This window comes from Athene noctua, chromosome 10 (genome assembly GCF_965140245.1).
Source record: "Athene noctua chromosome 10, bAthNoc1.hap1.1, whole genome shotgun sequence".
Taxonomy (NCBI): Eukaryota; Metazoa; Chordata; class Aves; order Strigiformes; family Strigidae; genus Athene; species Athene noctua.
The window spans coordinates 21,460,171-21,477,146 of NC_134046.1; the positions used below are offsets into that span (position 1 = coordinate 21,460,171).

Consider the following 16,976-nt stretch of genomic DNA (forward strand, 5'->3'; position numbering starts at 1 on the left):
TAAACATTGGTTCACACATCATCCTTAAATTCACATAGATCAATGTAGACATTAAGAAGACAGACAAACATTTGGGGTGGGTCCATAATCCACTGACGGGGTAAATGATAACCAAAAAACCTCTCCGGACCTGCTCGGGAGGAAAAGGAGGCTGGGTGTTCCTGACTCAACAAGTGTGTGCCAGTGCCATGCAACCTGCTAGGTTTGTTACCAATTTTGTGTATCATAAGACAACAGATGTCAGTAGAGGTTGTGAATGTTACCTCATCTTCTGAACTGAAGCAGTGAAACATATAGGATGGGGTTGGTTCTTCTACTACAGCGATGGCTACTTTAATGCTGCTGCAAGAGAAATCCGTTTACCTTGAAAATCTCTCTAGGTGGTCATTCGGGTGGGCTCCCCCCGCTTTTGCCCCTGCTGGGGAACGCGCCCTCGAGAGGGAGACGGCCGGGGATTTCGGACTGGAAATCTTACACTGAGGAAATGTCAAACTGGAAAGGATCCCAGGGCGGTTCTGACCATTTCTTTTCCTACACTTTGACATTTTTGAGGAAGTTTGGAAACGTATCTTCGTTTCAGCACTTTCAAATCACAGTTCTAAGTTTTCCTGTTGGCAAGAACTTTCCGCTTGGAAACACACGCACACCCCCCCGGACTCAAACTCGGTCAGGAAACTGGGTTTTTCTAGCAGCTCCCCGGACTTGCCGTTCTTAACTTTGTGCAAGTTCGGTTAACCGGGGCCGCGGGGAAGCGGCAGGCGCCAGCGCGCTCCGGGGAGCTGCTCCCGCACGGCTCTGCCTGGCGGGACCTCCCGGGGAAGGGGAGCGGTGCCGCCGCCACGCAGAGCGATGCCAGCTCGCTCGGCGGCCCGGCCGGGCCGGGCCTGAGGGGCGGCCGGGGCCGAGGCTCCGGGGGGGGCCGGGGCCCGGGGGGGCCCGGGGGGGCCCGGGGGGCCCGGGGGGGCCGGGGCCGGGCGGCCCCGCCGCTGAGGGGCGGGCTGGGGGCGGGGCGGGGCGGCGCGGCCGGCCCCGCTGCTGCGCGGCCCCCGCTGCGTGGGGAGGGCGCGGCGGAGCGGCGGGCGCCGAGCTTTAAATGAACATTTACTATCGCTCGGGGAGGCAGCGCCGGTGGCTCGGGCCGGGCGGCGGCGGCAGCAGCAGCTCTGCTCTCTCCTCCTCCCCCGCCGCGGCGGCAGGTAGGTGTGCGCGTTCCGGCGCTAACTTCAGTCCTTCGCCGTGCGCCCGCTCCGCGGCACCCTGAGGCGAGGCGGGCGGCGCTCCGCGCCCCGCGGAGAGACACGGCGGTGCCCGCGCCCTGCCCCGGCCGGGCGGGAGCGCTGCTGCGGCCGCCCTCGGGCGAAGGGGGCCGAGGCGGCGCCGGCGGCATCTCCTCGGGGCGCGGTGGGGAGCCGGGGGGGGCCCCGGAGCCGCTGAGGGAAATCGCCCGGGAGACGGCCGCGGGCGGCCGCCTGTTGCCGTCGCGCCGGTGGCGGGGCCGGTGGCGGGTCCGGGGCCGCTCCGGTGGCGGGTCCGGGGCCGCTCCGGTGGCGGGTCCGGGGCCGCTCCGGGGGCTGGCGGGGCCGCTCCGGGGGTTGGCGGGGCCGCCCCGTTCGTTTCCCAAGCACGGGCGGTCGCCGCTGAGACGCGCTGAGCCCCCGCGGGCGTTGGGCAGGGCTGCGCGGCTGCGGGGCGCTCCTCGGCCCGCGGAGCTCTCGCTCCGCTGGAGACCCCGAACAGCCTCATCCTCATAAAAGTTATTTCCAGAAGGTGAAGCGGTTTATTTTCTTTGGTTTAATATGAAATGCGTTCTAGCGCTCTGATAGTCTGTAGCAGAGCGTGGATTTGAAATCACGAATTGTCAGTCCAGTGCCCTGTTTCTAGCTTCTTAATGGATTTAAAGACTTGGTTATGATTTCTCCTCATGTATTATCTTTGCTCAGTTGCTTTAGAACTGTATTTTCAACAGAGATGAGTGAACTTTAAAGAAAATCAGGTCAGGCATAGATTCCGGGCATCCAACCCTTTTCAGGTCCCAGAATAGCCACAGAAGTAGCGTGACCAATTCTTTTTTCATGCACAAAGCTTTTTATTTTTTTACTTTGGTTGGGATTTCTGACAGATACTGGAGCTCATCGGCTGGATATTCTCAACTTAGTTTATTAAATAAACGTGCTTTCTAAGCTCGCATTCTTATGCAATTACACTAGTCTCTCTTGACTACGAGTTTCTGAGAGAGATTGTAGTTCTTTAAAATAATGAAGTCTGTTTAGCACAAGCTTTTTCTCTGTGCATTTTTAGGGTTTAGACCTATAAGAAGGTGAAAAGGAAGATGACTGCGAGGGGGTGTGCATATTAGCTGTTACAGGGTAAAAAGATGTACTTGGATATTAATAATAAAGGTTCAGAGAGAATGTTTTAATTCTAATGTTCTGTACTTGAAACAACGGGGTTCTTAAGTTATTGTATGCCTTATAAAGTCTCCAAACAAGAATTGACAAATATTTATCTTGCAGTAAATGGGTCAGATGATAACATCTTCCACTGGATCTCTTAATTCAGTATTGGACAGCTTTGGTTGCTAAGTAGCTATGAATTTCTAATCCCAAAGTAAATGATGTCATAATGACGTCATCACGTCCTTTCACCTGATTGATTCTCATAAGAGAACAGTAATGAGATTTGATATACATGTCCCATCTCTTTAATATTCTTCCTCTGCTTCAGGGGATTTCCTGACCTGCCTGGCAAATTCCAGTGAATCGCACTGAGCTCTAGTAAAAAGACTTTCCTTTTGGAGATGAGGTGGAACATTAAAGGGACAGTGGCCGATCCTGGTCTCTTCAACATCTGAGAAGCTTGGCAGCTCATGTTTTAAATGTGGAGATGGAGATCTAGATATGAAGTGCCATGATATAAAACTTGGAGTTATTACATCGCATGCAGGTGTGAAAGTGACTTGAATTTCAAAGACACTCAGCTTGAGCTGTTCAAATTGACTTTAATTGGGTATGTGGAACTTCAGCACTGTTGAGGATCAGGTCACTTAATGTGTGTGAATCTAAATGCATTAGATGGGGCAGGGGAAGGGAGGAAAATATAAGCTGATGCCGTCCTTCAGGTGCCAAAATAATTTTCAGTCTTAATGGTAGATGGATGAAATCTGTGAGAAATTGCCATGTTATTACTGTGTTGAGAATTAACAGCTCCACTTTGGTTTTGGGTTTGTTTTTTTTTTTTAATTTTAGGAGTAGGTAGTATAATTTAACCATTGGTAAGTTTGAAGCATTTTAATATCAACCCTAGCATCATAGGGAACTCCTTGCAAGAGAGTTCTAAATCTTTAGAGTTTCTAGAACGTGTGAGGAATCTATGGTTTTTGTTTCTTCTGGGGTTAAAGGTACAAATGATGTAATTTGGTGGTGATCAGCATGTACTGCTGGTTTTTTACAGTTATTTTTGTCATCTGTGTGTTCATATGAGCATGGGTCTGCATAAATTTTAGACACTTGTTTTCATGATAAATAGTTGGGTTATGATCATTAATTTCTTCATACCCACCGAATTTGAAAATTTCTAAACAGGGCTGTGTGTATTTTATGTGTGTAAACCTTACTATTTCATATGCATGTGGAAGAGGGAGAAATGAAGCGATTTTCATGTCTGCTTTATTGAACATGTAATTTCGTATGGTAAGATTAAAAGCAGAGTCTGTCTTGACATTCAGAGGCTGCACACACCAGTCTTCTTTGATTCATGAATATCGTGGGTTGCTAAAATGCGTTTCAAAAGTAAACAATGACGTGTTAACATGGACGAGTTGGTGGTTAATGTATTTATTGAAGATACTGACTGCTGATGTGATGCTTCTGTCCCTGCTAAAGTACCGCAGCATTGATGGCTCTATTAAGTATAACAGAGTAGTAATTGAACATGAGGGCTGGGAACAAGTGGGAAGGTGGTGGGGGAAGATGTTTTTGACTGTGTATTTGAATCTATTCACCGTGTAGGTGCAATCCAAGCTACAGATGCAAAAAGGAAATTTCTAAATAATCTGTAAGAATTCTGCACTCATCATCCTATATGCAGTGACAGATTTCCACAAGCTTTAGATGCTTTTTGGGATGACTCAACTACGAACAAGTGATTTGGAAAAAATATTATCTCTGAAGAGAATCCTTGCTGACAATTTCTTTTCAAGTTATCTTAGGATTTTCTACTTACCATGATTTCTTCTAACTCATGCTTGCCTTGAATGTTGGAAACGAAAAAAGAATTTGGACTTGGGGATATATCTGTGCCGTTCAGCTGCATGTTAGATGGTCATCTGTGACATTTGCATGGTTGTGCTTTTGATGTGGTGACACATTTGGTTACATAAAATGCAGAAAGCAGTGCACCTCAGTGCCTTTCTGAATGCTTGTAATGGAAGGTTGATGCTGCAGTCCTGACCATTTTGAACAGGCGATGACAGCGCAGACATGGCCAAATAGAGAAAGACAGTGAACACTTTTACAGTCGTGGCAGATCTCACTTAAAAGACAAGGTCAGTTGTTGCAGACGCTCAGTAAAACAACGGACAAGGCAACAAAGTCTTTTGTTGTACGAATAGCAATAAGAAATGGCATCTTTAGATTTTTGTTGTCTACTGCAAGGCTAAGCTGTGTCCAGATCACGAGGGAATTATCTGGTATTTGGTTTAAAAAAACCCCACAACTGATATGCTTCAGAACTTCCAGCAACTGAGATATTTTGTTCCGCTGCTTCTGTCCTTTGACTGTCAGTGTGAGGATAGCCAGCGTTTCGGCCATAATTTATGCTTTTGTCATAAGCTCTGTGTGAGAATAGAATGAAATACCAAGTGGATTATTGGATTTACTTTTTTCAATTTAGATTTTTAAGGGGAAAATAATATCTGTAAAATCTGAGACTTTCTCAGGCCACTCGTGTGAACCTTTTATAAGGGGAACACTGGTGGTTGGATATTTGAAATGTGTTTTATTCAGTCAGATTGGAAGGTAACCTGATAAGTAAATTAATCTACACCTGGATCTTCTTTACCGATTAAAAAAAAAATCTACCAGCTGCATAATGACTGCTATTTACAGAATGCAGACAGGATTTGGTCCCTCATGTACTAGGAAGTAAAATAACTTAAAAATATTTTTTTGTGTATGTACTCTACCCTCCTTTCCGTTATGAAGGAATTTGAAGAAGGAAGGTCACACAGTGTAACATGAACAACAAATCGTTACTCTTCAAGAAAGCCTTTGGGTTTTTTATTTTTGCAGAAATGTATTTTGCAATGATTTTAATAGTTCAAGATCTGGCCAACATTCAAGCTTGTGAACACAGAAGATGCTGACCACGTCCACAATAGAGCTGATGTAATCTGCAAACCAAGGACTAAATGCTGCTGTCGGTTGCACTAGTGTAGCTGGAACAACATCAGCTTGAGAGGTCATGCTTGGCTTTTCCCAAGGGAAGCAGACCCAAAGCATTTACATAACATTCTGATATTTCCGTGTTGCTACTCTGATCAGTCTTAAATGTGCAGAAAATGCCACACTTTGAACAATAATTCTGCTTTGTATGGGGTTAATGACAGCTCTGTTACCAAAGAACCCTGTGGGTTTCGGGGAACCCACAAGGTGTAACAGGTACCAGTCCTTTGAGTGCAGCTGTAATTGATGCAGTGCTCCGAATCATCACTTTGGTGTCTCAGAAGTCCTGTGTTTGTTTTACTCTAGGAATTTCAATGTGCCACTGATTGTCTCTTTAAAAAAAAACCGAAACAACCCTGAAAACCCCAACAACAACCAAAAAAACCTAAAAGAAATAAAACCAAATCCAGATGTGGGCTTTACATGCTGCTAGCTGACATTATCTATTAGATATGAAAAGGCTATTTAAGATTTCAATTAAGGATATTTAGGTATTGGTTGTTCAAAAAGCACTTTTCCACTCAAAATTATTTCTGAAAGAACTCAACGTCCAAAAAAATAAGGAGTTATTTAAGAAGAATTTAGTGTTTTAAGCTTGATTTTTATTCCAGTTTTGATCTTCATATTTTAAAAGATGTGATATCTTGTTAGCAAACTTAATGCTGATTTTAGTCGGAAGCACTCTTAGAATAATCTTTGTGTAAATTGAATATTTTCTGTGTAAAATAACAATTATTTTAAAGTTTAATTAGTATAATGTAATAATGAAAAGCATACAGTAAAAAATCAGTACTTTTGATACCAATTGTATTCATATGCTTATCAAGCAATGCCTACACAGCTGAGGCTCATTCCTTAACTTTACAAAATAGTGTAACAAGACTAAAATCTAGGGCAGAAGAAAGGAGGAAACAGTCACATCAGTGGTGAATAAATACATCACAAAATTTTCTTCTGAAAAATATGTGCTTTCAGTTACCACTGTATTACTTTCAATATAAACTAAAAATACATAGGTAAATTGTCCCAGTTTGATCTTGAATTCTGCTTGTGCAAGAAATTATGATTTTTCAAAATTTTTATTTTACTTTTTCCTCCCTCTGGAATGGAATGCATAAAATGAAGCTCAAGATGCAAACTGCTTTCCCAGAGAAGTTTGTTCAGTGTTTTCATCACTTCTGAGTAGGGGGTGTTGGATGGGAGGGGAGAGTTTGCACAGTTTGTGCAATCACCTTTCTTCTGAAATGTGACTTATAATATGCCCTTGAAGATAAAGGGCACATACTACCAACTCTTCACCATTATGAACCCTAGAATTAGTTAGTTTGGGGGTTCTGTGATACAGCTCCGGGGAATCGGTTTGCTTGTTCGTTGGTTTTTGTTTGCTTTTTCCTGGCTGAAATGTAGTAGAAACTCAATCTGACAACAGATACAGTCCTCAAAGAGAAAATATTTTTCTCTATCAAGGTGATGTTACTATATCTCTTAATTTCAGGCTACAATAATTGTTTCCCCAGTGTATGACCGTTTTCTCAGTGAAGCTGAGATGAAATGAGGCAGCTGTTTTAAAAACAAGTATCACAGGAATAAAACATGGCCTCCAGTTGTGGATTCAACAAGGGGGGCACTGTTTAGTATTCTTCTCTTCCTCGATTGTTTTTAAAGGCTAATGAAAGCCTAAGGAGACACTCAGACAGTCACACTAGCACAAATCCCTATTATTGCTCTGATGATGAGCCTTGATGCTGGAAATTTTGCATGCTGCATCTTTATTGCCTTCTGTAAATGCCACAAATAGCAGGAAGGGATAGATAAAATGACACAGATGCTTTAATTATGATTTGATTACAGAGCAACCAGAGGAGTCTATTCTGAGGAATATGCAATTAGAGAAAATTCTGAGGACTATCTAACCTTCCGAAATTAAAATTAACTGGGATTATTTGAACAGGGTTTTAACATTTCTGAAAAAATATCATTCCTCAAGGATCTTGCTGCTCTTGTGTGATAGATCCTCTCTAGATTAGCAGATGGGTTTCAGGGTAACACAATGTCATTTTCCTCAGCTGCATCTACTGGTTTGCTTCACCTAGCAGTCCCTTCTTTGTATCCCTTGCTGCCCACGTACAGGAGAGTGACGCAGAACTTGCAATTGTACTGGAAGTAAGAAACCTTCCCTGGGTTGAAGCACAAAAAAAGGAAGAGCGGTTTAAGCATTCCTGGATCATCACTCCATATCTTCTCTCGGAAAACGGATTTTTTTGATCTCGTGAGCAAGAAAATTAGAGTTGTGCAAACTTTTTATGCAGGTTCCAAAGGGAAGGCATAGATGGAAAATTCCATGCATCTTCCTCTCACAAGCTATTTAATAGCAGAAAGCTATATGCTTAAATATGTTAAGCTTCTTTGTGAGCTTAAGTGGCACAAATGACTTGAATTTAATTCTGTTTATTTCACTAGCTGTCAAACATGAGCAGAATTCAGAATCTGTCCCAGAGTTGAATAGCAATATGCCTTCAGCCTCAAATGTAAAGACTCTTAAACCTTACGGAAGTTACATTCTCAGATCGTAATCATGCTTTTTTCACTTTCCTGCAATGAGTTCACCTATTTGGACAGGCAGCATCAGCCTGGAGACTGGTATCAGGCACAGAGTTGATTAAACAGCGGTTGTACCTGCTAGCCGCAGGAACAGCGAGGTGAGGGCATGAGCAGGTCATGAGGCTTTCGGGTTGCAAACAGCACCATGTACACATAATGGCGATGGTAGCCGTGAACAAGCAATGTCTTACTTTTCCACAATGCTCAATATGTTCATTTACCAGTAGTAGAAGGTTTTTTTTTCCTCTTATTTTCTGCAGAACCTAATATTTAAATATTTATCATGCTTGAAAATCATACTTAAAGTGTAACGTCATCACTCTCCCTGAACTACGGCTCTCCAGCCCACAAAGACGGAACCTGCCAGGGCCCCTCCTGGGTGCTAGTTTGGGGCACAGAGTTTGCTTTGGAGCTGGAGTGTGGCAGCAGTGGGAGGGAGAAAGCCTCCTGCTTCAGCGAGCTTCCCGAGACCTGCCGTCTCAGCTGTTCGGAGAGGCCATGTGAAACCGGGCTTTGTTGATCTTGCTGCTTGAATGCTCTGTGCATGGACAGGGCATTGGGAGAGGGGCACCAGCTGGTTTCACTCATCTCCCTGGCAGGTCTGTTCTGAAGGCTGACCTTACTTTTGACCTTACTTACCTTCAACAGCAATGAATACACCTGACCTGACACTGAATGTGGCCTGCATAGCTGAGGATAGATGGTCTTCAAGACAGTTAAAAGAATTGCTGTTCTTTCTGAACAGGTGCTGACCACAATTAAGCTTGAGCGTACCTGAAGATCAGCTGGATTCAGCAGCCTGTCAGTCTCCTTTGTCAATGGCAAGGGCATTTTCTAGTATAGTGCCTTCTTTATTTATTTTAACATTTCTTTTTAAGAGCCTTCAAACCCTCCAACTTCAAAGCGCTTCTGTTCCTACTGAACCATGTGTATTTCACAGGGATGAAACCTCTAGCTAGCAACTTAGGGATGATTTGTCAAGGGTCGCTTTAATAAATTAGGTTATTTATTTTCTGCCTGAAATTCCCTGGTTGGTGACTAAGAGAAACTTTGTATTAAGCTGTGCAAAGCATAATGAGGCTGCTGTAATGCTTTGATGTGGAAATGCTTAAATGAAAAAAAAAAAGTGGTGTTATTGATAGAGAAAGCTTACTTAAAGTATCTAGGGACAATTTATGTAAACCAAATATAGATTATACTATGAAGATTATAGATTTCCATAGTAACCCTTTAAAACTTTAATATCAGACATCCCAAAAAAGTCAAAACCAAATTATTCTTTTGAACTGTTCTGCAGATAATTACAAACTCAGTCCTTTTTTTAAAAATAAAGATGTATTTTAGATCAGTGATAGAGAAGTTAATATTGCAATAGATACACAGTAGGCCTTCTGTTTCCTCATACCTGTTACAAAGCCATTCTTTGTCAATAAACTTACTGAGCTGACTGTTAATTTTTCTGAAATTAAATGGCTATAGTGAATTTGCACTATATTAATCTCACTTAATGAAGATGGTTATATAAGTGTCGCTTCCCCTTAGCTGACTGAATTGTATTTCCCATGCCACTTCCTGCTTTCCATGTTGCTTATAGATTAGCAAAACAGAGTTTGCCGTATTTTCTTCTTTTCTTCTTATATCTATTCTTGAGGCTTATTAGCACAAAGTAGCTCTGAGCCATGGCTTGGACACCAGAGATTCTGAAAGCCTCAAATAGCCGTAATAATGGAGTTGGATGAAGGATGCTGGTTGCCATGGGAACAGTGCATGTGCCACACAAGATAATGTAACTGCTGTAGTGCAGAGATCTGTGCTGCATATTGATGGCAAGATTTCTTGAATTCCTTATGAATTTTGTGCTTTGTGCCATGTGTTCTACCTAGCAAGCGAGAGAAGCTTGTCAGCTGGACTAAATCCTGAGAGATTTTGCCAATTTGAAAAAAAGTTGACTTTTGCATATGGGTCAGAAGGGGTCAGAACTATTTGAGAGTATTGTTAGGTTCACAGCCTTTCCTTGTTGAGTTGACAGTGTCCTAACTGTGGTGTTCAATCAGAGTTAATGAAGTGTTGGAACTGAGGTAGTATGAGTGATTCCTCCTTGTTAAAAGTGACAATAGAAGGCCTTAGGAAACCGAACCATCACCTAGATGATGTTTTGTATGGTGACTTGTCACCATAACGTCTGCACAGTGTCACAGTTCCCAAGTGTACCTCTTCATTGCTCTTGTTGGTGTGCTGCTGAAAATGCCACTTTTGTTCCAGCTTGTCGAGGATGAATCTAGTTAGTGGCATAGCTGTGCATAATATTGTGATCAAGAAATACCATGCTCATTGACAGCCAAGAGAATGAGTGCAGTATTGGTCATTTCACCAAGCTGGGGGAAGGTAAAACATGCAGGTTTTAATTTGGAGGAATTCTGTGTGAGCGAGGTTGGAGCTTCTTTTTTTCTTTAAATGTATGAAAATCACACCTTTTCAGAGGGGCGGTGTCTACCAGGTTAACATAGTACTAGCGGGCTGCTAAAATTGGCAGCAGTCTTGCATGAAAATGAATGAAGCAGGACTGGTTTTGCTGTAATTGTGCAGCCTAAGTTTTCTGGGTCCTGGAATAATAGCAGAGGAGCTCTAGTAGTTGTCCCAATAGCCCAGATCCTCACTGGCATAGGCCAGCAAAGGTCTGTTGGTGGTTTACTTAGCGGAGTGCTGCTTTGCTGCAGGTAAGCCCTGGCGTGTGTTCTCAACAGAGGCCCATTTTCTGTTTTGGGATTCCAGTTCCTTTACTCAGATGAGATCTCTAGGCCACGTTTGTTCCCCAGTGAAAGACAGCTGGATCCACTACTGCTCAGGATTATTGTGCAGATGAGATAATGCAAATTAAAACCGTCCTTCTCGTGTTACCCCCCTGGGAAGGGTGACACCAGAAACTCTTACTTGTCTTCAGCAGGACTGCTGGCAATTGGCCACTTGTCCTCTCTCTAATGGTAAAAGTAGTAATTTCCCCAGTGCTAATGTTACTGTATCAAACCTGCCACTCCCCTCCTCCCAAGTTATATGTACCCTTTAATTTTGTTCTTGGATCTGCTTTCCCAAATTTTTTGCTATGAGGAGTTTGTGTCAGAACACAAACTTCTGGCAGCTAGTTAAAAAAAAAAAAAAAAAACAAACAAAAAAAAACAAAACAACAAAAAACATGCTGTTGATACCTGTGTCTTATTGAAAGGTCTCTGCTTTTTTGATTTTTATCTTTTTTATTCCCCAGTAAACCTCCTGTTAGAGAAAATACTGTATAATTACTGATCTTGCAAGGTTTTTGGAGATGACGTATATTGTTTCATACCTACCTCACACTGAATCTCTGTGTGTTGTCTGAATCTACCTTAAAGACATCAGAACTTTAGGAACTGTGATTCAGTGAGGTTTTCTAGGTCTGCTCTAATAAGATACTTATCTAGAGGGAGAGATGGGTAACTTAAAATATATGTGAGGTGGTATTTGTCAGAAATGTGTCTGAGAGGACCTATTTAGAACTGCTAGGCTGTTGTGACTTCTGGGCATCATTTGCAGGGTTGTATGACTTTGTGCATCAGTACAGGTCATCTCAAATGTTGTGCTCAGATAACCAGTCAGTTTATTCTTGACTGCTATTTCAGTTTTTTCTTGGCTACTATTCCTGGTTTTAGATCCTACCACCACATCCCGGCGGAGTACCTAGTTTTATTGCCAATCCAAAAAGCTGGTTGTGCAGGATCAGCTTCTTTGGAGTTAGACTGGCTCTTAGGAAGCATTTCTTTGCAGAAGGGGCTGTTGGGCGTTGGAATGGGCTGCCCAGGGCAGGGGGGGAGTCCCCATCCCTGGAGGGGTTGAAGAGTCGGGCTGACCCAGTGCTGAGGGATCTGGTGGAGTTGAGAACGGTCAGTGTGAGGTTCAGGGTTGGACTGGATGATCTTCAAGGTTTTTTCCAACCTCAATGATTCTGTGATTCTGAGTTCTTTTGTGGTTTTGTGTGGGTTTTTTTGTTTGTTTGGGTTTTTTTTGTTTGTTTGTTGTTGTTGTTGTTGTTTGGGGGGGTTTTGTACAGCCAAGACAAACTGAGGTATTATCCTTTGTAATATATAGACAGTTACATTTTAGACAACTTAAAGATAGTATGGGACTAGTGCACTCTGATGTGTTTAATTAAAACCATGTTAGTCATTACTTTTGTAACCTTTTAAGATTTTCTGGGATTGTGTAATAGTCTTTTTTGAAACAAAACATATGCTGAATTTAGTAAGTGAACTAATTGGTGAACTTGGACATTAGACATCATTTTGGGTATTAGTAAGACTCTTGCCTGAGTGAAACCCAACTCCAGTGGTGTCAGTCATCCACCAGTTTGGCTAAGCCCTTCCTGCTGCGCCTGGTTGGAGTAGTGCCTCTTGTCCCCTGTGGTCACTTCGTGTGCTGCTGCCATGTAAATGGAGACTGGGACCTTCTGCCAGGTCTCTAGGCATTAGCTGATTAGGTTTGCATATGTGTGTGTGTGTACACACATAAATACACATCACACTATGTGTTTGTGTCTGTACTCTACAGTTTTTATCTTTTCCTACTGTCAGTTATGCTCCTGCTGTCATTTGATGTTTAAGATGATTACTTGGATTAAAAAGTGCTTCAGTTAGGATAAAAGTAACCTGACTGGAACTGAATGTCAGTTCTAACGTCTGTTTTGGTCTGTGCTGTGCACTCGGTTGGAAATGGCTTGTCACCATAACAAGGTGGTAACGTGGTTCTGAATGAACATGCAGTAGTGGCACAGTTATTGATTGTCACTAGTTTGTCCTTCGACTATCTGGTACTGTCCTGATGTTAAAGAAATGCTTTTAAGTATGGGCCCATGTGTGAATGTCTGTCAATACATACAACAGCCTGGCTCAAAGTGCCTGTGAAGAAGGCCAGTGAGTATGCTTACTCCTTCTGGTGGTTTATGGTGTTAATGCCTAAGTCTATTGCATTGCCTCCTGGAATTTTCAATGTCAAAATGGTGCTGAATTTGATAAAGGCGGGGACTGAATTTATAGCATGATATCTTTTCAACCCATGTTTTTTCTGAACAAAGTAGAGTTTGAGGGGCTAGATAAAACACATGTGAAAGGAAATATGCTTCTGTCACTTGATAGAAAACCATCTAGGTTAACAAATGTGTCAACTTTCGTGTTATTCCTTAGGTGACTTTTCTAGGTTGAACTCCACTGAATCTGAAAGCTGCTGCTGATTGCTTAGGTCTTCTGTAGCATCTAGTGTACATCTACCTTGTTTACTGAACTAAAGCTGTAGGAATTGAGTGATTATAAAGTAACAGTTAACACCCTGTAGCTGAAGGGATTTTTATGAGTGCAGATCTGATACAAAATGCAGCTGCTGCCCCCTCCCCTATCCTACCCAAAACCCCCAAACCCACAAATCTCTGCCATGTAATATGGTTCCTGGATTGAATACAACCATGTTCCATTATTGTGCAATTATTGTATTATTTATTATAATGTTCCATTATTGTTTTATTTATTGTTGAGAAGTGAATAAAGGTGAATATTTCTAAAAAAAAAAAAAGGAAAATGAGCCAAATACTTACCTTGGAAAGGTCAGTGACCTGAATCAACAGTAATTTTTACTGGTTGTGAATCTGGCCCTGGCATCTAAGTCCCCTAAGGAGCAGAGGAAGGGTTTTGCTGTTTTTTCAGATACAAGCAAATGGATACTGTCTATGGTTTCTAACTCAGAACTCCCTTTTCCAGTGCTCATAGCAGCCTTCAAGCCTTCAAGAGGAAGCAGCAATACCTGATGGTGCATAGATACATGTGGTAGAATTTCATCTTCATAGCTGGCTGAAAAAGGAGATTGATGGTTCTGCTTCCCAGTGACACTCGGAGGACTGTAAGGAAGATTATTTTTCCACATTTGCATTCAGCTACTCCAAGTATATCAATTTCCACTGAGCGTGAGGATGATTTTGATTTTACACAACACAAGTTTCCAAGGAGGTGCTAGATTTACAAAAGCGGTTGCCAAGGGTCTCCAAGGGACTTGACAGTTTTACAGACTGATGACATACTACTGGTGTAGTCTTAATGGAAGTTGGGTTTGATATAAATAATAAAGAATTGGAGGTGCTCAAGGACAATGTTCAAAAGCAATTTAGAGAGCCCATGGAATGTTTTGATTTGTCGCAGTGTAATTCCTTCCACAAAAGGCAGTTGAACTGTGACTGGTGGAATTTACTTATTATAGCTTTATACTTTTTATATTGAAAATTGAGCTTGAGCATTATATTCCATTTCTGTCTGTCTTTATGCAGATTACACAAAAATAAATGAGTAGTTTATGAGGCTAAAATCTTCATGGTAGGAAAGATTAAAAATTGTCAAAGAATGGTTTTTATTTTAGATGAGTACCTATATCTCTGCCAAAGCGATTTAGTAATGGACAAATATGGGCTTGGGAAATGCTTAGATGGACCTTCAAAAAACTTAACAAATTTCCTAGACAATTTCTTTTAAAGTCTACTTAAAAAAACCCACACATTATTATTTGCAGATCATATCTATGGTAGCACTGACAGTATTAGAAAGGCAACCCTATTTAGTTTGTTCCTTTGTTCTTTATATAAGAACTTGCTGCCTTGTCTTCTGAGTAACACAAAAGCTATTTTATTTCTGAGGAACAAATGCTTTGAGTGAATTCTGTAAGATACTGGTTTTCTTTCATGAAGCCACTATATTCTCCTTTTGCCACTGTTTTTGAAGTTGTAGAAAATTGCAACAGAATTGCATTGCAAGGACAAAGCTGCTTATGTTGTAATTTGCTTCAAGTGGTTAAAGAAAAGAATTGCTGAGGGGTACCTAAGATATGGCAGCTAAATATTTGAATGTCCATGTATCTGCTAGTTAAAAGCTTTGTGTATTGTGGCTCTAGGTTAATTCTTTTCATTTATAGATGTACTGATGTTAGGGGTGAGATGGAGGGGTAGTGGAATAATCTTCCTTCTTGAAAGGCTATATAGATGTTGTCTTGAGATGCATTGTATTCAGGCTCACTCAAAAGCTATTGTAGTTTGCTTTTTGCCACGTAGGGATTAATCACATTCATGTATTTACAGTCAAGATTAGCTGCTTCCTCGCTCCAGGATTGCAGACAATCTAACAGTCACATTGATGATGGGTAACACTGATAAACATATAGTAAAGCAAACAAAAAAAGTGTGCAGATTTATGGGCAGTTTTGTTCCTAGGGGGTGACAAAGGTGTGCAGATTGAGAGCAGCTAAGCCATTAGCAAATGTGCTCCTATTGTTGAAGCACGGAATGAGGAAAAATAGCTGTAATTCCACAAAGGTATATACAGTTGCACTTCCCTTGTGGATAGAAAGACATGCAAATAATAAACACTACAAAGGAATGGCCACAATTAAAAGAGTCTAGCATTATCCTCTGGTGTCCTGTTTGGAAAGCTGATGAAAACTATCAAGGCCCAACTCCCCTGCCTGTCTTGCTGCACAGAGGAGTCTTCTGGCAACAGGGTGAGAAGCAGAGCTGAAATAAATGATTGCTACTCGGTGCTGCAAAAGTGGTTGCTCCTGCATGGACCTTTGGGATCAAAGAATGGCCAAGGAACATAACTGTGGGCATTTTTTGTCCTTCATCCACCATTTTATTCCAGTTGGGCTGCAACTTTTTTGGCTGAAGAGTAACAAGCAGGTCTACTCTAAGTAACACAGCGCTCTCCAGCAGGTGTGGGATTTGGCACTGGGTCCCTTGAAGTCAGGTCCCTGAGAAGAGCTTGCAGCTGAAGAGCTTTGAATAGCAACAGGTAACAATCTCAAACTGTAGTACCACAGACTTGTCACTGTTTCTTGTTAGCTTCTGGATAAGGAGCGTAAGCAAGCAAAAAATCTGAGGAATGCTGTAGCCATCTGAAGGAAAAAAAAGCAAACAACTAAACCCCTAAGAATTGTTTAAGAACTTAACATTGAGTAAGAATGAGGAACACAAGTGATTATTTCACTTAGCATCTGGCATGTGTGTTGGTCTATCTTGTGCCTGAAAGCAGAGTGTATGGCTGTCTGTAGATGGTTTTATTCATCAGTGCTGTATTCATGTACTTCACCAGTGAATGCCCGGTGTAAGAACGTTTGTATGGGCACCATACATTCTACTATACTTATATTATCAATGATTATGCTGAGATGGTTTCTATGTGAAACACACTGTGAGCCTATCTGTAGATTGCTACATTCACTTATCTTTTCTACTGGGCTGGGCTACTTAAGATCACACTGCTTTGTTTAGTTTTTTTTTTAAAGGCATTTGCTGTGTTTGTGTGTGAAGTAATTCTGTAGTTGTTTATCTTCTGCTAGTGTATGTAATAAGATTTATTCTGTAGTCCTAGCTATGAATGTTGTACAGCAGTTTTTCTCTATGATGTTCCTACTTTCAAGATGGAGGATTTACTCAAAGCCACTAGAAATGTGTGTTGCTTTTCCAGCAGGAAGCTGTTGTAGTGGAAATCTGGGAGCTGGAAGAGAGGTTGGAAGTGTAAATGAGAAAACTCAGGGATCTTTGCAGAAAGCCGTAGCTCCACTGACCTTGATACACTTACAGCAGTGGACGCTGCAGTTCTGTGCATTTAGATTACGAAGAGCATAAAATTTTGACTGGATGACAGCTGGGCTGCTGTCACATTTTGCAGGGAAGGGTCCTTATTTTCACCAGGAAAGCTGAATTGGTTATTGTTCTGTCTGGAGGATGGCTATCACAAGAATTCTGCTTCCATTTATTTTTTTTATAGGATTAATTCAGTACCAGCTACCTAATGTTACTGTTGCTTCCACAAAATATTTCCACTGTTAGAAAAGCAAACTAAAATAATCTGCATTCAATTTAGAACAAGGCTTTATATT

At 41.9% G+C, this 16,976-nt stretch overlaps 1 protein-coding gene across 2 annotated transcripts in view; it reads left to right on the forward strand.

The window, feature by feature from the left end:
• Positions 1-1,045: 1,045 nt before the first annotated feature.
• Positions 1,046-16,976, forward strand: part of SLC6A1 (solute carrier family 6 member 1) — a 62,920-nt gene continuing 46,989 nt past the window's right edge. The window contains exons 1-2 of one of the 2 annotated variants that reach the window (XM_074914481.1): positions 1,046-1,196; positions 2,725-3,006. The gene's annotated coding sequence lies outside the window, so the exon portion shown is untranslated. The remainder of the gene's footprint in view (positions 1,197-2,724; positions 3,007-16,976) is intronic. The other variant, XM_074914480.1, reaches the window with a different exon arrangement.